This window comes from Mycteria americana, chromosome 6 (assembly GCF_035582795.1).
Source record: "Mycteria americana isolate JAX WOST 10 ecotype Jacksonville Zoo and Gardens chromosome 6, USCA_MyAme_1.0, whole genome shotgun sequence".
Taxonomy (NCBI): domain Eukaryota; kingdom Metazoa; phylum Chordata; class Aves; order Ciconiiformes; family Ciconiidae; genus Mycteria; species Mycteria americana.
The window spans coordinates 58,299,387-58,323,858 of record NC_134370.1 but is presented as its reverse complement, the minus strand read 5'-3'; the positions used below and the strand labels follow the sequence as shown (position 1 = coordinate 58,323,858).

Genomic DNA, 24,472 nt, shown 5'->3' with positions numbered 1-24,472 from the left:
CACCCAACGGAGGCGTGAGCTGGTACCTTATTGCTGCTTGGGAAAGCAGAGACCCAGCTGTCATGACCATTTGGCATAAGAGAGATGGACTATGTGGCTCACATTAAGAAAAGCCTGTTATTGCAGTAGTAGCTGAGCTGAGTGACCAGCTGATCACCTCTCATCTCTTCTGAGGTTTCATTCCCACCTCTGGTGGGCAGCCAGTCTGTGATGCTGGTCCCCGCTGCTCACTCGTTACCTTTCCAGACGAGCACCTCTGTGTTTGCTTCCCTGCTGTCCCTCGTGCACTTGAAGAGCCCCCCAGCACGCACCTGCCAATTAACTCCTCATTCTCATCCGAAGCCCTCTTCAAAGCTCTCCTTTGCCTCTGATGCCTACAAGCACGCGTGCCCCCTTTCCCTGACACACGCAGCTCGGCTATGTTTAGGCAGCTCGCGCGCTAACACGGCTGCTGATTATGCAGGCCAACGCGGCTCTCCTGCTTCTAGAGGCCACTGCCTGACTGTATCCATCTGCTGTCTCTTCTCTTAAACCATCCACTGTGGGGAACAGGATCCATCCTTTTTAGTCTGTGTTTATCCAGTGCCTATCAAATTAGAAACCTGGCCTGCAATTCGGCTCTTAGATGCAACGGTTAAAAAAAAAAAAAAAAATAACAGCAACAACAAACCTTTTTGCAAGAGGAGTATCTGTGTGCAAATTCAACCTCTGTAATGTTACCAAGGTCAGGCAGACCAAGGCCAATCTGCTGTGTGAGAATATAAATCAAAGCTGTCCAGGGACTTGATTTCATTTACAAGGTTTGTAACCATTCTGGACAGAACAAATGTCACTTGCTTGAGCTCCTTGCTCCTCTTCTTCCACTACCACTTCTTTGCTCCTCCTGTTCCACCCAGCCCCTCTCTGCCTGGTAACACCTCTTGACCTCCTTTGCTCTTGAAAGCAAGAGTTCTCTTCTAGCAAGAAAGCCATGGCTCACACATGACAGCCAGCCATGCTAGGCCAATTTATTTAAATTATGCAAAAATCTCAACAAGTAAAATTAGCACAGAGCCACAAGTACACTAACCTGCTGGTTACCTGCCATTCATAGCACACGTCAGAATTAAAACAATAAATCCTGTAACGACTTCTTTCCTATTGCATTCATAGATCTGCAAAACAAACCAAGGAAAGCATCTGTAGCAAGTATTAGAGTCTGGGCACAGATCCTGTGAAATCACATGGTTTCCGTTGTGGAACTAAAAAGGCTTCTACAAGAATGTGTGAAATACACAGCCGAAATTCTCCATCTCTTTCTGTGCTCTTTGGCAGTTTGCGTGGCTAAGTTAAAGCGGCAAGTTCTGTTTCTTTAGCTGGCGGCTTTCAAAGCACACCCCGACCTGCAAATTGAAAGAGTGCAGGATTCAGCTAGCAAGCTCCCTCTCGAGTAAGTACGGAGTTAATGTAATCCCACTCCAAACAACAGGTTGCTGTCTCCAAACTGGAACCTTGAAAAGAAAGAGTCCAGTGGTTGCCTCGCTCCTCGCAGCCATTTTGTAGCCCGTCTGCAGGTGCGCCCACTGAGCTGCAGCGGGGCTGGGCAGGGGTGCCAAAACTAAAGAAACTTCACATTCTGGATGTTAACTTTAGTTACCATAGCCAGACAATGCTGCCAGTGGTGTGGAAGAAAAAATTGCTGTAGCCAGCTGTGCTGTTCACAGTCGGATGGTTTCTGTGTAGCTCCAAATGGTTATGGAGCCAGTAGCCTGTTGTGGCCAAGGACAGGATGATGGATGGTCTACACACACTGTCCAAGCAGGGAGAATGGCAGAAGTTCACTTCAGGGTTGTTAAAATGCTAATCTGGGTTAGTTAACAAAAGCCGAATGGAATAGAAAAGTTAGGGAAATAAACACTACTCATATGTTATGTATGTGCGCTACAGATTTGATCTCTGTGGTTAACACAAACATTTGACTTTGGAAGTGGGACAATTCAACAGTGTTCCTGTTTGAATAAATGGAATCAACTTCTGATATTAGCTGTACTGTAATTACCGTCAAGCCATGACGAGAGAAAGTGGGCTACAGCAGACAACGCACAGAGCTCCGGAAAACAGCATTGGAAGGGCAGTAATACTATTTTCACTGCACACCTCTTCCATGTGACAGGGGAACAAATCAGAACCTACTTTCTTTTGAACTCAAGGCTGGCAGCTATTCGCAGAACAAGTAACAACTTAATAAAATGGCTTAGATGGATTTTAACGGTAACTGCAGTAGCTTATCTGATGCATAAGAAAAGAGATCATCTGTTCTAACAGCAGTTTTGACGAAAGCAACATTTGAACTGTTTTAATTACATACAGAGCTGCTAAGACTGAAAATAACTTGTACTACCCAATGCAAGTAATATGCCTTCCATCTTTTCTTAATTACTTGTGGAGCAAATTATTACTTTATCCAATGGAAAGAGATCTGATTTTTTCCAAACTGGAATTATAGGTACGTTTAACACACGAGTATGTAATCAACCACCATCTCCTCTGTTCGGTAAGCGAAGCAAACACATAGTGTATTCTTGAAAAATATCAGAGACCGCAACAGAAGTAAGCTCTACATAAGCTTATATGAGCACATAAGCTGTTGATATAACCGTTTCCTTTGTCTTACAAAGAAAGACTAGAACCAAAACAGTCTGTCATATCACTTGTATGACACTTGATGAAAACTGACCGTATTCACATATGATCTCCGCTTGACTTCATATTTTGAATTTCTTTTTTTCAGAAGGAAGCATAACCAAAGCATTTCAACATTTCTATACAGGTTCTGTCCAGCTAACTGGGCTTCACCCGACTTCAAGGGATGCTGAATCCTGCGTTAAGTGCAATAATGTTTTTAAAAGAATTTAAAACCCATAAAAATCAAGAGCTGCAATCTGCACGTGACCGACTACAGTAAGACCAGAAGATATGTTATTACAAATGCCTAATATATGCTTTGAAGTGAGCTTCTATGACGTACTTTACTTTACCTTCACATATCTCATATAGCAGGACCGATCAGATCGAAGACCCGTTTAGTCAGAATTAATTGCATATATAATTAAGCATTCTATCTAAACGTGTGCTCTTCGTAAGTCTACATCAAAGTCTCGGCAGCTCCAAGGGCTAAAGTATCTGCTCTAATAGTCGGCTGAGATCAGCCATACAAAAGAGGTAGAAACGTTCAGATGGTCCAGCTCAAAGGGCGCGAGAGGCTAGGGGGAAAAAACCCGCAGCCATACAGCTGGTTTGTAGAGCTTTGACAGGGCCATCACTGTATTCCTGGCACACACTCCTGCATCACACAAAGCACGTTTAGAAGATGATGTTATCTTTGTTGCATCTCGACCAGAAATGAGAACAGGTAGTGACAGACTGCAGGATATGAGGGAGGAAGGTAGCTGTTCACTGTAACTAAAGGTGCAGATGAAAGCGAGAAGCCAGTTAAATAAGCCAATTTAGAGCCTCTGGGTTATACTTTTTTGGCTGTCCTTTTGAAAACAAATCTGTGCTACATAATTCAGAATGCTAATAAATTCCTACTACAAACTTTTTCTTCCTGTTTTTAAAACAACTGAGCTTTATATTAGTTAATATGAAAAGTGTTAAAGTTCATGATTATATAGAAATCAGAGCGCTCAGCTGGCAATTTGTATTTATCTAAGCCAGAGTAAATGTTTATACAATATCTGCCAACATAACAAAATATGCCTGTCACTTACTACATCAAACATGATTACGTACAGCTTAATTTACTGAATAGTAACTTAAGTAGACTTTAGAGGTGCATAGAATTTTATAGTGTGAATAAAGCAGGAAAAACGTCTATTCTCTCCTGCCACAAAAGTGATTGCGAAGCTTTACAATGAGCTTCCTGTTGGACTTGGAAAAAGGAGAGAACCTCAGAAAATTCTCTGTGAAAGTATCTGTATGTGAGAGCAATAGACCAGCAGTAAAAGCCTCTAAGACAGTAGGAAGCTGTTCCTTCAAATAATATTTAAGTGAATTAATAAACGTCATTAAGGAAAGACTAACAACTTAGAACACAAAGGTATCCCAGTAAAGATGCCTGTTTTTCCCCAAAGGAAACAACTGGGGAAAAAAATACCACGCATTTACAGAGCGCTGAACAGTATTTTAGAGGAAGTTTGCTGTAATTCCTGCACATTATGTGTGAAGAGTGTGTGTGTGTGTGTACATGGATAAGCTACAATACCATCTGTACAGCAAGTGCCACATATGTGAGCATTATGAACCACCATTGCTGCTGCTGCTATGCTCAAAAGTAAATGCATTCTAAGCCACACACACACATACAAAACACAAATGACTTTACACACTGAGGGCCGAATTTTGCTCAAATTACTCACAGGCTAACGCCTGTGATACAGACATAATCTGGACCAGAAGTAAGAAACAACTCAAAGATTGGCAGAAAACCACTAATTTAAGACTAGCTATATTCATGCTAACAAGTGGGATATCCACCGGAACGACAATATTTTCAACACATCAACCTAAAGCATACTTAATCGCATTTTTCAACTCACAAGATAAAACACAACCATAAAAACCCAACAACCCTTTAAGACACAGGCATAACATCCACCTAGAAATATCTTGTGTGACCTTTCATTTCCATCCAGCGCTTATAAATAATAAAGAAGGCTTTAAATCCTTTCTAATTACTCCCTGAAAGCTGCTGTATCGGTTTCTGCAGTGCTGAAACGCCCCCCCCCCCCCCCCCCAAAAAAAAAAAAGTTTCTCCGCTGTACACCTGAGCAGAGCATTGTTTTCACGGAGCGGAGCTATCCCTGCCTCTGCACGGGGATAATTCAGAACTGACTCCAGTATTTGTTTCCATCCATAATTGATGGGGAGCTTGAAACACAGCTCCCTCTGCCTCCCAGCGCCCGGCTGCTGCCGGGGAGCCCGTAAATCACGCCTCGCTGGGCGCCCGCGCCGCCGCCCCGCCGGCAGCGCCGAGCCCCCGGGGCCGGGCCGGCTCAGCCCCCGACCCAGCGCCAGCCCAAACTCACCCCAAGTGCCCCGGCGCGATTTCGCTGGGGATACACCGAGCAGCTCCGCTCCGGCTCCCCCCTCTCCGGCCAGCGCCGGCTCCCACAGCGGCCGCCCGCTCCGCTCGGCAGCGCCGCCGCGCACCCGCCGCAGCCCCGCGTACCTGCCGCCGCGCCGCTGCCCACGGCCGCCGCCCGCCGGCGGGGCTGCCTCCTCCGCCCGCTGTCCCCCGCCGGGCGCCCCATCCCGGCGCTCCGCTCGGTGCCGAGCCAGCGCGGGGGAGGCGCGCCCCGCAGAGCCCACCCCTTCCCGCCTGCCTCCTTTCTTCCCCTCCCGCCCCTCCCCTCCCCGTAATGTATTTATTCCCGCCCGCCCCTCGCCGCGCTGTCCCGCGGCGCCCGGCCTGGGGCCGCCCCCCGCCCCCGCGCACCCACCGCGCCCGCGGCGGCACCCGGCCCGCGCCCCGCCACCGTGGCGGCCAACTTTCCGGTTCCCCCGCCCGGCCCCGCCGCGGCTCTCACCGCACCCAGGAGCGCGGCCCGCAGGAGGCGGCAGCGCGACCCCGGCCGGCGGCGGAGCTCCGCGGCGAGCCGCGCCATGGCGGGGCGGGGGCGGCACCGCCCCGGCCGCTGCCCCCCCACCCCGCCTCCGCCCTCCCCCGCCGCGGGCAGCGCCGGGCGCGGCCTCGCTCCCCCTCGCCGCCGCCGAGCGGCCTCGGCCGCGGCGCGGTGCGCGGAGCTCCGGCAAACTTCGCCGGTAGTTCTACCCCTGCCAAACCACGTCGGTAAACCTGCCCCCCTGCCTCCAGCCCCGTGCCCATCCCGCCTCCGCAGCCGCGGAGGTAAACAGCTGGGGCGAAGCCATCGAGAAGGCGTTTTGTTCATCGCCGACGCTACCTTCGCTTCTTAACACAGAAATTTTCATTTCTACTGCGAAATAAGTCATTGCGAGCAATGCAATTTCGCAGGCTAATGAGACTCAATTTTGCAGACGAGTACTTCGTGTGTGGTGGTGGGGGGTGTCCTTGAAATGACATCTTTTTAAGTGTCTGTCCAAAATCCCCTCAGATATTCCAGAAACAAAGGGTTTAATCCCAGAAATTAAGTCTAGGAAATAGCTGTCACTAATTCATTTTTCTTCACATGAAAGATAAATTAATTAAGGCTTAAAGCGCCACGAAATATTTTGGATGCCCCTGCAAGAAAAAAAAAAAGGATTACTTGCCAAACTGTATCATCTATGCTTGTTTTATGGGAAATCAGAAAAATTCTGAGTAAAAAGAATCTAGAGATTTTTGCTGGGAAGCATCTCTGTCATTCACGTGCAATTCCCAGATTCCTGCCCCTCAGCTCTGCACTGCCTCCCCAGCAAAGTCCTTGGGCACGTCGCTCCCCACAGCGCTCCTGCCCCTCGGGAAGACGAGCGCTTGATGCTCCCAAGCAATATTTTGGGCTGATCCTGCAGGTTTTTACGCACGCACCACTCGCAGCGGGAGTGTTGCCTCTTGAGAACTGATTCATCTAAGCAAGGGCGCCAGGATTTGGCCCATAGTAAATTCTCTTTAGAGATGGTGCCAACGAAATCTCTCAGCCATGGGAATAGAACGTTTTTGGCAACTCAGTCCCTTGGCTGTCTCTGTCTGATGTTTCCTAGTGGTGACAGGCTAAAGGCGAGATCATTATGGGCTTCCTCACAGCAAACACAGCACAGCTATGTTGCGCCCCAGGAGCTGCTGCCTGGTTGAAGGTGTAAGGACATTATTTTCTCTTTCTCAGGAACAGCCCTAATCCGAAAACCATCAAAATTTGCACAGCGCATGAAAATGCTGTGATAGAGACTACTCGCTTGGTTAGGAATCAAATTGCAACCTGAGGACAAAAAAGCTTAGAGTGCCTCAAAGAGAAGGATTCGGTTCCCAGAATAGCTCTGTGGCCTTTTCACTGGAAGTCAAACACTCGGAGCAGACCCACTGTTGTGTGGATTTGTAGAGAGTACGGGTACCTAGGTGCAGGCTATCCACGCCAGGGCATTACAAATGTGGGATTTGCTTCTTGGATTTTTAAATGCCTGCTGGTGGTGCCAGCCAGAAAAACTGCAGTCCTAGAAGAGCCACCCATATTTTCATGCGATACATCCTTTTTGCGACTGGCATGTAGAAATTACTCAGCAATGCTGCTCGGTTATCCCTACAGCGGGGGCATGGGAGGCATGGCACAGCCTGTGGCATCTGCTTGGGCTGTGGCTGCACACTCCCCTCTGCTCTGAGAGGGGCTGCTTGTGGGAAGGGACCTTTCTTCCCCGCTATACATCCCAGCCAGAAGCTGACTCAAGGCTTCCGTATATCAGGATGAGAGATTAATATGGTTTAAATCTCCTTCTGCTTCAATTAGGCAGATGACACAATGTTGAGAATCGGATCGCATTCCTGTAGGGCAAAGGGTTTCAGTTTGAAGTACAGCATTTTAGAAGATTTTGGTATAGCCAAGACTAATATCCTGTGTCTACACTTAAATATGGTAGTTTATTAGAGTTTCAAAATTTGCTGCATGGCTAGAAACGACTTTATGTAAGGATTTAAAGTATGTGCACTTACAATATGTGCGCAGTCAGGGAATTACACAGCCACAGGTTTTTAAACACAAATATATGCAGGCTCCTATTGATATGATAAACTATCAGTAACGTGTGCTGCAAAGCTTCTTAAATCCTCATTGACACAACAGAGCACTATTGTGTCAATAGTGTGCAGATTAATGGGGTATTGTCAGGCTATTTGAGGCCTTAACTTTCATTTATCCTAAAACTTGTTCTTCATTGTAACTCTTAACCTTTGGATTCTGCCAACACATTTCTTGTCACAAATATACTAATGGAATTAAAAGAAACCTGGCTTTTAAATGTTAATTACTGCTAGAATGATTGATTTGTAAAAGAAACACATCAGCAGAATCTGAAAGTACAGAGGCACAATAAAATGGACTGAGTGTCAGCCCAAGAGCCAGGAGTGCCCGAGGACCGGCTTTGGCTCCGATGAGACTGTACGAGATGGTAATGAGAGCACTTACTCACCCCATCTCATGGGTATGGCTTATGGATTATTCCTATTGTCTGAAGGACTTTTCACCCTCTAAGTGTTTTACAGACTTAAGCGACACTTGTTCACGAATTTGAAAATGTAAGCAAAATATTCAAAATTTACATACAGATAAAAGAACCACCATCTGTTAGAACAACAAATTGAGTTTTTGCTTCATTAAAATACGGATAATACTAAACTAATATGTGTTTAAACCAGACATTTCATTCTGCTCGAATGCGTTCATTGGGTTTATAACCAAGGCTGAACTGATTTCAGCAAGCAGAAGCGTTCATTAAAATCACTTCAGCCACACGGTGATTTGGTAAGGAAGTGCAAGTGCACACAGTGCAGGGCAGTTTGCACGTTTGGGAAACCACCTTCAGAGCACCGTCACCCAGGAAGGTTTGTTCAAACCGTGCATCCCTAGGAAATAGCAAGTGCTGAGGAAAATTGTATTGATGGTTTCCTCTGCCTGAGCCAGAGCTGAATCAGTGACTCAGCATACTAACGCATGGACACGATGGCTTCTGAATGAAATGTGAAACTTGTATTTTGAGGACATGTTCATTTAAGCTGTGTCATTCCCAATAAAAACAGCAAACGTCAGTTCCAGAAGGATGGTCAAATCACAGTAGTGCCAGGATGTGATGATGTTTTATCATCACATAAGAGCAATTATATTTTAGCTAAATATTTTCCTCCTCCCTTCTCTTTTTTTCCTCCAAAAAGCACCACATTTCACCAGTGCATACAGACATCTGCCTACTGCATGGCATTGTATAGAGGAACTGGTAGGTAATTTAATATGGATCAGATACATAATTTCCGATGAATTAGACATGCACAGTTTTTATATTCACTGTCCTTAAATCTAAGTTGCAAAGTGCGGATGTTATGACTTACCTTGACTGTAATTAAGTTTGATAATAAAAGAGAATAGAATTTATTTATTATGAGTGCATAAAATTAGTTGGACAATTTAAGGTGCTATTCAATGAGTAATGCTCCCATAGCAGGAGTAAATATTAGTCTGCCTGATAATATTAGTTTCTATTAACAACCTAGAAAAGTTATTTTCATACAGCTCTGGTTTTATGTGCCTTCATGCCTTCTCAATATCTGGGGAGCTATTGCACAGGGCAGGGCAGGCATGTATAGTATGTGAATAAACGTAGAACAATTTCCAAGAAAAACAGGCTTTTCATCCCTATCGATTGGTGAAGAATTCTCTTCTTTGGCTTTTTAAGAACATAAACGTCGAAAATAGGAAGCTCAAGCTGTAATGCTTCACAGCTCATCACCAGAACAGGGTTAAAGCCACATAAGCTGAAACTGATAGCTCATTACAGTGTTCCACTGTTAGCCTGCACGATGCAGAATTATGTGTTTTCTAATGCTCACCTCTGTTAGATGGGTGCCTACTGTTCTTGGCTTTAGCATCCAGTCTGCATGAACCCTTACTCTAGTTATTGCCCTATTTGTAGCCACTTACTCACCCCCATACCCCATGGTTTAGATCCCAAGAAGATGGATCTTTAATCTGCTTGGAGTGCATTTAGATCCTATCCCTGTTCAATCACCTTAAACCTTGTTGCCTGGGGAAATACAGGTGAAAATCCCAGTTGCTTTGGCTGGGAAAGCAATAAAACGGAGCCAACCATTTTCCTTTTCTGAGTCCTGAGCTTGTAGCAGTATCAACGCAAGTCAGAAGTGAGACATTTCAGAACATTGTCGCTCATGATTTACACCAATAGGCTAAAAATAGCAAATTGCTAATATAACAAGCCTGTGCTGTGTTGATACAGGCAAATAATTGGTTATAAGTCAAATACTGTAGAAAGAGTGGTAAGTTTAAGAAAAGACATCATAATTTTGTCCCTGTAAATAGTATCCAATTCAGGTAGCACATAAGTGTAGCTCTTTATAATGCTTAAAGGAAAGAAAATAATTTTCCCGTATTTTCCAAATGATGTGAAACCCCCCTTTTCACCCTTGTCAGTTGTCAGAAAATTATAGGAGGTGCTTTTAAGCGATTAGCATTTTGTAAAATATAGGAAGACACAAAACAGTTTCAACACTTTCTTTTAGCATCTTCTTGGGTACTGTGTTGAGAGTTGTTTTTAAAGTATTTCTGACTGTCAAAACTTCAATTTAACATCACTGTTCTCTCTTTTTTATGTCTTCCTAATCTGCCTCCTCATTTAGAGGGATGTGTAGAAATCTCAGGTTGTATGCCTGTCACTTGAAGGCGTAGTGATAATTTTCTGCTAACACTGATGGGCTGTGTGTCTGAACTTGGCAACTTTATCCTGGCTCTGTATAGGATCAGCATGTGCATATGCTTCCACTCTTGTCATTTATCTTTCCGGCTGGTGTAAGAAATGGGTCCACACTGCTACTCCATGCCCACCCACGATCATCTGACATCAGTTTACCTTGAGAAGCATACAGAACGCTATCTCTCTATTGAATATTTAAGTGATAAATCTAATAGCTGCTCTCAGTTCTTACTTAGGCAAAAGTCCGACTGAAATTCAATACGCTGGTTCTCTAATTCCTCCATCTACCTCTGGGGAGGTAGAGGAGATGTGCCAGTAATTAATAAAAATAACTGGAAAACAAATAATTTTTTTTATGCTTTGGCGGTATACTGCGTGGGTCAGCCAGCGGGGATCGCGTGGGATCCTGCGCAGATGAACCTGAGGCAGCGAAGACCAGAAATTTCTCCTTTGCTGAGGCTGTGGGGCTGGCAGAGAGAACCCTGCGTCAGCAAAGATGGAAAAGACATAGACACAATGTTTGTAATGTGTTGTCCTGTGTATTTTACTACTTGAAATGTGCTTAGAGTGAAATCTGGATGACTGTATGTCAAAGCTAATAAAAGGGATTCCAGCAATGAACATAACTGGGCACACTCTTGTAAAACTGGTCTTTCCTGCCTGCAGGCTCCCCTTCAGACTTTGAAAACCCAACTCTTTCAGGCCGACAATTCTGGCCATGGCACTTTGCTGCAAAGGTCATTGCAATAGTAAAATGTGATTAATTCCTGGTCCTTGCAAAAGAATAATCTTGTAAATAAATTCCCAGAGAGGGACAGCTGTACAGGGCAGTGAGCTGGGAACAGAAAAGCCAAGCTGAAAGCATTGCCATGGTGCCCTTTGGGGCCAGGTATAGAGTGGTAGGTGTTGCTAACTCCTCTCAGCACTTTAAATGTCTACAGGGATCAGTGAAAGCAAGAAAACTCTGTTTTCTGTACAATGATTAGCTTTTCAGTTAGGTATATTACATCACCTATGGTTTGGTGGGGAATTCATTTCAAACATCTAAGGTAATATGAACAAAATACTGTAATTACATTTAATGGCATACTTCCAAGATTAATAGGTGATCTTCCTCACAGCCTGCAATTTTAATTTCCAAAATTTCATTTGTCATACTGCTACTCAGTACAGATTCACCATCCGCAGTGTTTACCTACACTTTTCCTCACTAGTAGTAAAATGTGCTGCCTTTTTCAAGCATAGACAGATGAAAAGACATATTAGTAACAAATCTATGTTCATGGCATATAATCACAAGATGACGAGACACTTAATGTTATCTATTTATATTACATATAGTAAATTCTGTTACACAAAATCACTTTTTGGTCCCATTTTAGGGGATTACCTAATCCTGTAATTGATTCTGTGTGATGAGTCCCTGTTGTCCTATGGAGGCCCAGTGACCTTCAGAACAGGAACAGGCCTGAAAACATTCTATTATTTCACTGTTATTTATACGTAAATTACAAGATAATGTAGGATGGGAACACATGATAATTTTATCTTTTTATTTACTTCACTTACTGGGCTCAGACTTTAAGTGTTTTATGTCCTGGCCCAGAAGAAAAATTATTCCCTATCAGTAAGAATGACCAAAGACAAGATTGATATTTTCTAACATATTCCCTTAGAAATTTAGCCAATCATACAGGTTCCCAAACAGCTCAGAGCTACAGTAAAGCTACTATCTACTGTAACTGTCGCATCTCAAAACTTGCAGTTAAGGGGTGAGGCAATTGCTCACTGGTTATAAATACCAGCAGATTAGTTTATCTGTAGATTAGTATCACATTACTCATTCCAGAGTCCATAAAATCCAACATGAATCAGCTTGGCTTCGTATACCAACAATCACATCCTACACAGAGGTGAGTCCACAGGTACCAGCTGATGTTTTAGGTACCATGACAGGTACCTAAAACAAGTACAGCTACCATGACATTTTATAGTCGTGGAGTTTTTAGTATTACAGAAGACAAGCAATTAGGCATGTGTGCATGTATAGCCTCACACAGACACATCCACAGACACACATAAACCTTGCTCCTTCACTGTCCCACCAAATATAACTCCATGGATTAAGGCCTTAAATAAGGCTCTAAGAATGTAATTTAGTACAGCCTGAATATCCCCTGGGCAAGCCTGAGGTAGCTCCTCGGGCTGTCACAGCTAAGCAGCTGTCCAGCCTAACACTGACTCAGGAGCCAAAAACCTGCCTCATTTGGGTGACAGTAAAACAGTTGTAAAGGATCAGACAGACGTTATTCATGGTTGATGTAGGGAGGCTGCTTAGAAAATAGTTAATACCAGTAACCACTAAGAATAGAAAGGTAAACAAACTGCTTGTAAATTTGTATCTGCTTGAACTCTGAAATAAAGCCTTACCACATTTCTCCACTGCATTCCTATCCAGCAAAAGGGTAGACTCTCATCCTAGGTTTGAAGAAAGATGATCAAACTATTTACTTTTACCTCTGTGACACATACAGAAAGTTCGTAGCCCACACACAATCAGTAATGACAGGAGTTGCTGCCTTTGGCATGTTAAATTGAATTTCTCTTTAGTGTATGCCCCTTGATATCTCAGACTTTAGCCTAAGATATTTTGTTCTTGAGGCATAGGTGGATACCTTTAATTATTTTTTCAACACTTATGGCCTTATCGAATATTACAGTTTGTTTGAAAAATTGACTTCTAGTTTTGGTGTACCTCAGTGTTCCTTCTTGTGTGCTAGCTGTGGGCTGCAAAATCCCTTCTACTGAGTAGCCGTAACAGAGCCATCCGTGAAAGGTTTGCTTTTCTCTATTCTGTCCTTTGCATGTTAGTGCAGAAGAAAAATTTCCACATACAGAAGGTGAGTGAGTACAAACAATTATTATTCTCTATATACCCCATTATCAAAACTAAGAGTCGAAAAGTGAGTGCAGGTGGCTTTGATCCTTTGGAGTTACTGCTACTCCTTCCTGCCCAGCAACATTTGAAATGGTGCACTATGTCCGAGAGCCACTCTCATATTACTGATCCTGGGACACATCTTACTACTTTTCTTTGGTGGGTGGAAGATGACATATTTTCACCTTTGAGGTGACAGTAGGTGACAATGAGATAGGTGGCCCGTTTCATCCCCACATTGTTTCACTGATCACAGTCTGCCAGCTGCTTGTATGACTGTGCATGTCAACCCACTAATCTTGAGTGATGCAAAGCTCTGTGGAGTCTGGGGAAATACCATTGTCTGTGACAAGTCATGCAGGAAACAGTCATGCAAAGGAGCTGTCAGGGAGGAGGCTTGGTCTAGAAGAGGGGTGTGTGTGGGGTCAAAAGTGTAGAAAGCGTTTTGGATCCAAGGCAATATAAATTATCAGTGGCACCCATTCTATCCCACAAAATCTCCTATTTGCAGCACATACTAGAAGAATTAATATAGCAAAAATATACAACAAAGAAGCAACCAGTGATCATCAAGTTATTACTAAATCCTCTGGACGGTGCTTGACTTGGAAAAACAGGCTCAGGTAGGAATGCCAACACTATTATCTGACGTGGCTCAAAAAAAAAGTAAGCCATGACATCTCCATTCTTGGCAAAGCACAGAGACTGCTGCAGGCACTCTATTCCCTCTGCTGCTTGGAGTGATGCAGTCATAGCTGCTGTGGCTGTTAGCTACAGATCTCCTCTTTTCTGTGTCTTTGTGGATAAAAGGAGGGCATGGAAAGTGGTTCTCTATCTGGGAAGCAATAGAAGAAACAGTATTTGTGGCTCCAGCCAAAGTTTTCCAGCTCCTTTTGTAAATTTGACTTTTTTAAATAAGTTGCATAACAAGGTGCCAGGATTTTAGCAGCCACGTTATAGCAAATAAATCGTTTTATAATAGAGTCTCTACTGTCCTGTCGCCAAAGATAACTACAGGTTATTCTCAGCTTTCCTATCAAAAGCTGTTTCAGAGTTGGATATTTTATCTGAGTACTTCAGATGCTGCCTGAATAACTTCCTGTGTTCAGAAGACTCTCAATGATTGTTTATTTTGTGCATATGTACTTTGCATGCTGGCGGAGAACGCCTAGTTGGTCCTTCCTCTCCCTGTCATCATTAGCCATATATGCGCATCAGGCCAAGAGCTCAACACTGAACCAGAGAGGGATGGAAAGGTCTCCACCTCCTCGTGTAGCCAGACCATAGAGAAACACCATATGTGGTATGGGGGACCCAGCTGCATGAAGCACAGGCTTAGCTGGCACCCTGCCACCTGGCAAGTCCCCCTGCACTGCCCCAGGCTCGGAGTGCGCTGCCAGGTAGGACAGCGCTTTGTCCTGGCAGAGCAACGAAGAGGGGAGTGGAGTTGGGGGAAGACAGTAGAGGCAGAGGGGGGAGAAAGCAGACTGTCCAGTGCTCAGCCAGGTGAGCAGGTCAGAGCCACGGTCAAGCTCGGACTCCCATCGCATCACATTGCCAGGACTCAAGTTCAAGTGAGCTTTGGACGTGTCAGAAGAGGGACGTTAGGCCATATTACTCCTTACTACCGACCCAAGTGAGTAGCTGTCTGCAAGTTGGATCATATATCACTCCTGCCCATCAGTAATGTCACAGCGCTGATGTCAGGCTGACAATTTAGATTCAAAATCCTTCCTAGAAGGATCAGGATAGCACGTGTTCATGTGTTCCTGGGGTTGCTGGCCATCTGGGCTGCTCTTAAAGCCGTGTGGTTTTACACCCTGCCCACGTTTCAGGCATCCTGTATCCAGAACGTCACCAGGGAGAACTGCATGAGTTAACTTGCTCTCTGATCTACACCCCTTCATGGACTTTTGACAGAGCCAAAGTCTGTGTTTTCCCTAGGATCTTCAAAACCCTTTCAAAAAGACATGATGACAGAAAGCCTGTTGATTTTTGTTGGGATGGCATGAAGATCCCTCTTTTCTCTCAGTTGCCAAAGGAAAAAAATGTGAACTATATTTTTCAAATGTCATGCTGGGGAACCAACCCTCAAACTCTTCCTCACATATAAAATGTCCTGGCAGGATTACCATATAATATCCATTGCAGCAGTGGAAAATATCAAAGGATCATGGTTTAAAATTAAACAAAAAGCACCCTTTCTTGTCTCAAAAGCAATACACTGTTCCTCTTCCTCCTTCTCCTTTCTCACCTGCAAATTGCCATGCAGTTTGGTAAAGTGGGATTAAGTAGCCACAATAAACATACCCATGTGAGGCCAGCAAGTGCAAATGGAAGCAATTGCTTTACTTTTTAGCCCAAACCTTCTGTTACTGTAGCAAATTAGATTTTTTTGCAGCTGACAAACAGAAGCTGGTTTAGGCCCTTTGCACTTGCTGCCAGCAAGTGTTCCTGCTCCAAAAATAGCCTATTGAAGAAAGAAGTGTCAGTTGCTGTCTTCAACAGGCTGCTTTCTAAACCCATTGTTAGAAGGCACCTACTTCAAATGAAACCTGGCATGTCACCATGTAGGTGGGCAAAGTGCCATCCTAACAGATGGGCAGTGCCAGTGATTCAGTCTGTATATCAACCTTGAGTAACACGGTTGTATTCCCATCTGAGAACGTCAAAGCCTCTAGCTGTGCTCTACCATAACCTGCGTCCTTACATGTGTTGCTGCCCAGCCACATCTAGAGAGTATTTAAAACGTTTCTATTTGATTTTGAGCCCATACTGCCCTGCTCGACCGGGCACCGGGTTTAAGTTTTGGATGGGTGAGCCTGGCCTGCCATGCTCTGCAATGAAGGTGTGGGCAGGACCATGTGAGTAGTGCTTGTCTTTCAGTGCCTTTCTCCCTGCTGTGGCGTTTCCCAGCAAATATGTGGGAAAACACTTCAGGATGCTGTAGTCATGGCAAAAACTTCCAGAAACACCTCAACAGCTGTGGGAACAGTGAGAAACCACGAAGCAGGTATCTCTGACTCGGGCTGTAGGAGTCCAGCACGGGGTTAATCTCAGTGCTCAGGTCCCCCTACATTTAGTGTAAACATATGCCCAAGTACCAGGTGGTAAGAGCAGTCCTGCTCTCATTTTGTACTAGTTTCACAAATCCCCACACTCTCAAGTGCGTCACAGGAGCATCAGGCCTTGATGAACTGGGATTCATATGCCACAGCCTCATGAGACTAATATGACAATGAAATCTCCACCTTTCAATGCGTCTTGTGCAAAAAAAGCCTCAGCTTTCTAGTGAAATGCCAGCCTGTGTGTGGAGACTTTATCTAGGTTCTTCTGTAGTACCTATTTGTATTAAATGTGTTACAGAGTCTCAAATTAATGCATGTGAACTATATCTGCATCTTTTCAAAATCCCCTCTTATATGTCCCATGAAGCTATTAGTTTAGCTATCACTAGGTATTAAAATTTAAAAGGGTCACTAAATGCATACTGCTAGAAGGAAACAACATTAGTTACACATTACCAGAACAAAACTAAATTAAGAAACAGCTCATTTCCTTTGTACCATCAATATTTTACTCAGCCATAGCCTGGATGCTTGTACTCACAAAAAGGAATTAATCATTTATGTGCTAATGTACATCCATTATTTTTAAATCATCACTTAAGCAATCATTTTTGTGTGTGCTCAGATGTGCGATGCCTGCTTATGAAAGTGCAGGAAAAATCAATACAAATTAAATAAAATTTAAAAGGTGGGTGTCTGTGAAACAGATGCAAAAGAGTCCTCCATGCAGTAAAATTGTAATCAAATTTCTGTAAAACTCTGTTAGTGAGTCATAATTTGAGAAAGATACTGGTCTAATGCTAAACTTATTTATATGCCATGCTACCCTCTTTATTTTGGTGCAAACATTCACCATGCAGTTCATCACAGATTCTGTCTTAAAACCTGCATAAAACTGAAACAACAAAAGCTTTATTGCCATTTAATTTGGTACTGCCATTTTCCAACAGTTTATTTACCGAGAAGTGCAGTGCTCATATCATAACATCATCTGTGTTTGCACATCTGGGAGGCTCCCCAAACCCTTCACAAAGTGAGGTGCAGGAAGTCTCGTGGAAATGCTTCCACCTGCGGTGTGCGCAGGGCTCCCTGCTTGCACTGCATGGTGCACACCAAGTGTGGGAAACGAGGCACCGTGGCTCAGCAAAACTAAAATTTTCCTCTCCTGCAAAGTGTCACACAGCCTTTAACATCTACCCAGTACAGATCACAATAATCAAAGTCTCATTTCCCCTCCTCCCTGAAATGGACTAACTGTATCTCCTGGGCTGGATTTGCTGCTGCCTTGGGCTTGTCATTTACACCTGTGGAAAGTGCTTCAAATCAAGAGCCCTGCTTTACTTAGATATAAATTACAGCTACTTTACTCAGACATAAATGTCTATCTAAGGTCCAGAGTAGTGAAGAACAGCAGTTAGTGCTGGCTGCATATAAGAAGAGTTAAGATGGTCCTACTAGATTGGAGCCCACAGTCCATGGAAATTAAATCATCTTTTGCTGAAAATGTGATTGCTTCTTTTGGACTACCCGTATCAGTGAAAGAATATGGCAAAGCTGTTAGATCCCTGCAAGTACAGTGAATTTCACAGAAAAGCAGCATAATACTTGAAGCAGAATTTGGTGCAGCAATGCTGTAGGTTTTTTCTTCTATTGCTTCAGTAATTTTATGATGATGTATTTTGATGACAATTTAAGGGAGCTCTATGTTTATGAGGCAGTAACAAAATCTCCTGCAAAATAAATTCCAAGGCCAAGTTGTCTATTAATATATGGTATGGTTTCTTGTGAATTAATAGAGATGAGCCGGAACAATGCTCAGGAGAAAGCAAGAGAGAGTGTGTTCCTTGACTTCAAGATGGGAAGACTTGGGTTCCTTTTTCAGCTAAGACCTGACATCCTCAGTCTGTGAAATGGAGAAAATGAGGCAGAAGGCAATACTTCCGTTTTGCAGCAACTTCTGAGGCTTAGTACTGGGTTCCCACTCATCTCTGCACCAAAAGCAATGCTTTCAGATATTTCATTTTGAATACAGGACTTCTTTTTCTTTTTTCTTCCTCTCTTTCCCTTCTTCCTAGATCCAAATCTTTTCCAGCTGAAATTTTTGTGAAAACCAGTGCATATCTGTGAACTGTTTCTCCCTCACCAAAACATCATACTTCCACCCGGCTCATCTGCAAATGTCACTGAGTATATGACAAAAAAAAAGCACAAAAGTATAATCAGCGTACTGATAATGGATAGTAGAAGCACCATGAACTGACCGTGATTCAGAGAGGTATCATAAATGACTGTATTTTAGACTGCAAGGAACTGAGAATTTAACTTTTCTTTTGGAGAAGTACCTGGTGAAGCTGGGTTTGGCCACAGCTTAGGGACTCCCTGAGGAGTATGCAGGAGTTCAGTACATGCTGTGTAGGCACCAAACCAAGCACACAATTTACATCCCCTGGCAGTGCAAAGCAACCAGTTACTACAGTCCAGCACACAGATATGAGTCCCTGACCTTGGAGAATTGGATTGGATCTGTTTATTTAATTTCAGCTTAATTAAGTGACAATGCATGGTCATGAGCAGTATACGAGGCAAAAACAGTTGCCAGATGAAGCGTCCACCAGGTCTGAAAGCCACTGTCAGTTAACTGTGCAGGACAAGCACTCCTGCAATTACACAAACAGTTAAAGAAATATCGATTTTAAAGTTCTTCCCACTTTTATCAAATTCAGCTGTTGTCAAGGTCTACAGCAAGAGGTGAATGAGGGGGCAATGAGCTTCTCAACCTCAATGAGTGCCATCTGGGTGGGTGGAGAAAGGGCCTTCTAAAGAGATGCGTTTGGGTCACTGGAGGTGATACAAGTTCTTTGCGTGAGCACTGGAGGTGATACAAGTTCTTTGCATGAGCCGTCTGCATGGAGCTACCTGACTGCTTAAGATTAAAGTTGCTGTTTATAAGAATGTAAAGTTTGGCCTATAATAATTTCTTTTTCTGGGTGCCTAAAAGGACTAAGTGGGTCTTTTCCTAATTCAGAAGCTGCAGGTTGGCTGGGGATCACTCGAGAGGAGAGATTCAGCTTTCCCTGTGCCTATGGGTCTCCACAGCTCCCTATGCAGAGGAGGATCCTTGCAGAGAAACCAGAGTGGGATCTTGCACAGATGTAGAGAATTGCCCCAAACCTATGCGTGTGCATCCACTCTCTCAAAACACACACACGTGCCTTTTTTGCCTTTGCTCAAATTCAGCAAAGTGTAAGTGTCCTGAAATGCACTTTATATGATGTGAAGGGTAAAAATGTCTCTGTCTTGCTTGTGCAAGTTTATTGCTAATACGGGCAGGTGATTCATCAACGGATGAAATGAGATTTTCAAGTTCTTTTAAAATGATGAGGTAGTTTTCAGAGCTCACACAGTTTGTGACTAGATACATGATTTATGAATATATTTGTCAAGTTTTAAAAACATTTCTGGCTAATTGCTTTTATTACTCATCAATCCTCAAAGGGGAATAGCAAGATAAGTTTGTAGTTTACAATTTGTTTTTTACTAGTCTCTCTCTTTTCATAGCCCAGTGAAAGGGATGGCAATGTAAACACTGGATCCATGTCACCCCATGATTTTTCTTTGGTTTATTGTTGATTTTCTTTGTTCAAGCTAGACTCCACCTTGCAAATGAAACTAGACAGGAGATTGGCCAGTTTCAAACTTCAGCTTACAGTTTCATAATTGACTGGTGCAATTATGATTTCTTTCAGCACAGTGTGACTTTTTTACAGCACTTTGATTTTTTGTTTTGATTTCACTCTAAACCATGCCTACATGTCCATCTATTCCTTACTGGGTCCCATTCAGAAATACCACTTTCAGGATTACATTTTCCTATTAAAGGCTTGATTGAAAGATGGATTCAGGGCTCAGACACATGCTCACTTAACAAAGCAGATGCAGCAATTTCCTCAAGCTGTTTGTTACCACCTGCTTGTCAGACGCTGCGTCCCGCCAAGGAGTGGATGGAGCAGACCGTGTGAGTGTTCGGTAGCTGCTTCAGTGCAAAGTCCTGTGGCTTAGTTAAATTCCCTGGACATGTTCCCTTCCATCTGCAGATGGCTAAGCCTCGAACATGCATTTAAGGCCCAGTGACGTAGACTGGAATTATTAATGATCTGAGCAGTTTTCCTGATTGAGACCAGAGTTTCCAGTCCTGTGATGAGATACACCAGAGGACTTCCAAACCTGTCCCAGGCTGCTGCTGGGGTTCTGCTTGGGCAGAGGAGTCTGCCAGCACCAGTGCTGGTGCAGGACCAGGTGCTCAGGCTGAGCACACACATCCCCTCCTGCGTCCTGATGCTCATTACCAGCCCCAGCTGCTTTTTACCGTGCCTCTGCCAACCATTGCTGCCCCGTAACTCTGCCGGCAGAATAGAGCACGTGCCTCTTCCCTGTGCTCTCTGGGCAAAATCAGGCAGCTGGCTTAACCGCCTGCTTAAACTATTTAAACCTAAGGTAGTTTTAAATCCCTGACAGCCTAGAGGAAAAACAGGGAGAAGTCTTGGAGACCATTCTGCTGAATAAACGTGGGGAAATTTCTGACGCTGGACTGGTAACTGGGGGGAGTAAAGCAGTGGTGTCTTAAACCACAGTAATGGTTTGTTAACTGATACTGTGGGTTCACAACCACTTCTCTGGGACTACTAGAGGAGAGAGAGGTTACACTTAGATGTAAATCTCTGCGAGATCAGCATGTACACGCCCTTCACAAACCTGCTCATGCAGCCTGCCTGTAAGCCTACAAGAAGTTGTTGATTCAGGTTTTTTTAATAACACAAATATATTTTTTGGAACTTAATGCAGTCTGCTAAACTATCTTTCATTAAAAAATAAACCAGAACAACATAGAAAGTATAGCACCAGCCAGTGCTGTGAAGGCAGACTATTATATTGAGAGCATATATGTTGAACAAACTTAGTTTCTGAGAATGCGCCTTACTCGGACCCAGCCCTGCAAACACACTCCACCAGCTTACTGGCATGGGACAAAGTTACTGCCTGATCCAGTCCTTACAGATAAGAGCCACCCATCTGCAAGAGGTGTTTTCTTACCACTCTTTCTTAGCATTGAAAATCCATTGCTAAGACACAAAATTCAACAGTCAGCTTTATTTGATTTGTAGCATGGTATTTTTTTTTTCTTTTATATACATTTTAAAGTTATCGTTGTCTTCAGCAGAGGGTGATAAGCTGTGGTATTGTCACCCAAACGGCTCAAAAATGCCAGCTACAGCAAGCAGGGTGAGCAGAGGCACTTCAGAAACTAACGAGAGTGGAGAGATCTGCATATTTATAGCAGGAGGGAGACAGAGCTGCATATACAAACTGAGCAGCTGCCACTGTCCTGGTTTAAACCCAGTCAGCAACTAAGCACCACACAGCCACTCGCTTCCCCCCCACCCCGCCTCAGTGGGATGGGGGAGAGAACTGGAAAAAAAGAAAACCCATGGGTTGAGATAAAGACAGTTTCATAGGACAGCAGAGGAAGAGAAAATAATAATAATAATAATGATAAAAGAATGTACAAAACAAGTGATACACAATGCAATTGCTCACCACCCGCCGACCGATGCCCTGCCAGTCCCTGAGCAGCGGTCGCTGCCCCCCGGCCAGCTCCCCCCAGTTTATATACTGAGCGTGGCATCCTATGGTATGGAATAGCCCTTTGGCCAGTTTGGCTGAGCCCCCTCCCAGCTTCTTGTGCACCTGGCAGAGCACGGGAAGCTGAAAAGTCCTTGACTGGTGTAAGCACTACTTAGCAACAACTAAAACATCAGCGTGTTATCACATTATTCTCATCCTAAATCCAAAACACAGCACTATACCAGCTACTAGGAAGAAAATTAACTCTATCCCAGCCGAAACCAGGACAGCCACCAATGGGCAACCTGATTACTGTTTATTTGCAGGGGGAGAGAAATGAATTCTAACTGGCTAAGACACTTTTGTTACCATGAAATAAATATTTGGCTGCAGCAAATGGCTACAAATCAGAAAAATGACATTTTTGTGCTGGCTGTTTACAAACAGATGTAGTTAGTGTAAGGCACCCACAGCTGCAGTAGCTGCAGATTTTCAAGGCCAGACTCAAGTGTATCATACTTTATTGTTAGTTTTCATATTTGCTATACCCAAGGCTGTACAGTGTTTTACAGGGAACCCAAGAAAATAAGTTGACTGATTGGTTGGCACTCAATATTGTATGACAGTTCATTGTTTTCAAGAGAGTTTGTATCTTCACCTGAAACTTTAATCACAGCATCACAGGCCCAGTCCTGTTTTTGATAAAGTCAATGTCAATGTCATCAGGTTTGGTAAGTGCACAACTGGATCTGCACTCAATAAAACTGAAAACTGAGAAACCTCTTCAATATTAAGAGTGAGTTTAGCTGACATGAGGGTCAGAACTTCAGGGCCTGTTGCTGACTGCCTGACCCCAATGGGATGGCAGGTGGAAATGGGCAAGGAGAGCAGTAGCAGTGAGATGATGGGGCAGCATCAGAAATACAGCTTTCTAGAAAGACAGATGCAGCTTTAATCCACAACTCACCCATCAGATATCTTCCTAACACTCGTAATAAGTTGGTGGGAGTGGTTTGAGGAAATCACAGAGAAAACCTATCTTTTGCATAATTGTGCTACACTAATTCTTGTTTCTTACAAGAAAAACGTTCTGGAGATAAGAGCAGCTTTCCAAGGAAAAAAAAGGAAGATATGTGGGACTATATGTGAATACACTATAAGGACACAGTAGTTAACATTTATATTTTACTGATGAGACCACATCTGGAGTGCTGTATCCAGTGCTGGAGTCCCGAGTACAAGGAAGACATAGACATGCTCGACTGAGTCCAGTGAAGGATTGAGAAGATGATTAAGGTCTCAGAGCATCTGCCAGACAAGGAGAGAGCTGGGTTTGTTCAGCCTGGAGAAGAGAAGGTTCAGGGGGATCTTACCGATGTGTATAAATTACCTGATGGGGGGGATGTAAAGAAAACAGAGCCAGACTCTTCTCAGCAGTGCCCAAGGAAGAGGCAATGGGCACAAAGAGAAATACAAGAAATTCCATTTAAACATAAGGAAAACCCTTTTCTTACAGTGAGTATAGTCAAGGACTGGAACAGGTTGCCCAGAGAGGTTGTGGAGTCTCCATCCTTAGAGATACTCAAAACCCAATTGGGCACAGTCCTTTGGCAGCCTGTTCTGGCTGATCGAGCTCTGAGTAGTGGGGTTGGACTAGATGATGTCCAGAGGTGTCTTCCAACCTCAGCTATTCTGTGTGATTCTGTGATTATTTTATATAGGGAGCAACTGGGAAACATCAGCTTGTTTATTATTTATAAAACTCTGTCAGAGGCATTTATGGCTAAGGAATATTATTTTTGCAAGTTGACATTGTGTGGACTAGTACTGACTGATAGGTGTCTGCATCTCAACGTGATTCAGGAACTACAGTACTGAAATCTGTAAGCAGTTGATAGAAGTTGTGCTCCAAACAGGTACACGTAGAGTTTGCCTTTGGCTTCAGTAATAACTAATGCAACTTATCTTCTGCCAGCAAAACACATTCCTTTGACGCCAACAGAAAATTGCAGTGAGTAGGCCATCGTCTTCATCATTCTTCAACTTCCCCTTTGTGGACAACATTGGAAAGGCCAGATTTTCTTGGGGTTTTTTTTTCCCCACATCTGTCAGTGATAGTACTAATAAGTTTTGAAACAACAGAACAATTTGTTACTTTACAATTAGCACCCTGACTGCTCTTCATATGGAAATAAGGTTATTCTGCTCTAATGAAATTGCTGAGCTGAATGCACAGTTTGAAGTTCATGACCCATTGAAATGATGATTTATGGACCTTTCTTGCAAATTACCTGTGTTAACATCATACATAATATATTTCTATCACTAGACCTTTGAAAGGAGTTTTCTTTTGCCAGATTCTTCTCTTGTCTGTTGTGGATACTTTTGTTCCCTCAATACTGTCCCATAGAAAGGTTTAAATTTTACAGTGCACTAGAAG

At 43.7% G+C, this 24,472-nt stretch overlaps 1 protein-coding gene across 5 annotated transcripts in view; it reads right to left on the bottom strand.

Annotated features, from left to right (window-relative positions):
• The window catches only part of SEMA6D (semaphorin 6D), a 31,680-nt gene extending 26,371 nt beyond the window's left edge, over positions 1–5,309 (bottom strand). For all 5 annotated transcript variants that reach the window (XM_075506065.1, XM_075506069.1, XM_075506067.1 and 2 more), the window contains exon 1: positions 5,210–5,309. The gene's annotated coding sequence lies outside the window, so the exon portion shown is untranslated. The remainder of the gene's footprint in view (positions 1–5,209) is intronic.
• Between the last annotated feature and the right edge of the window lie 19,163 nt (positions 5,310–24,472).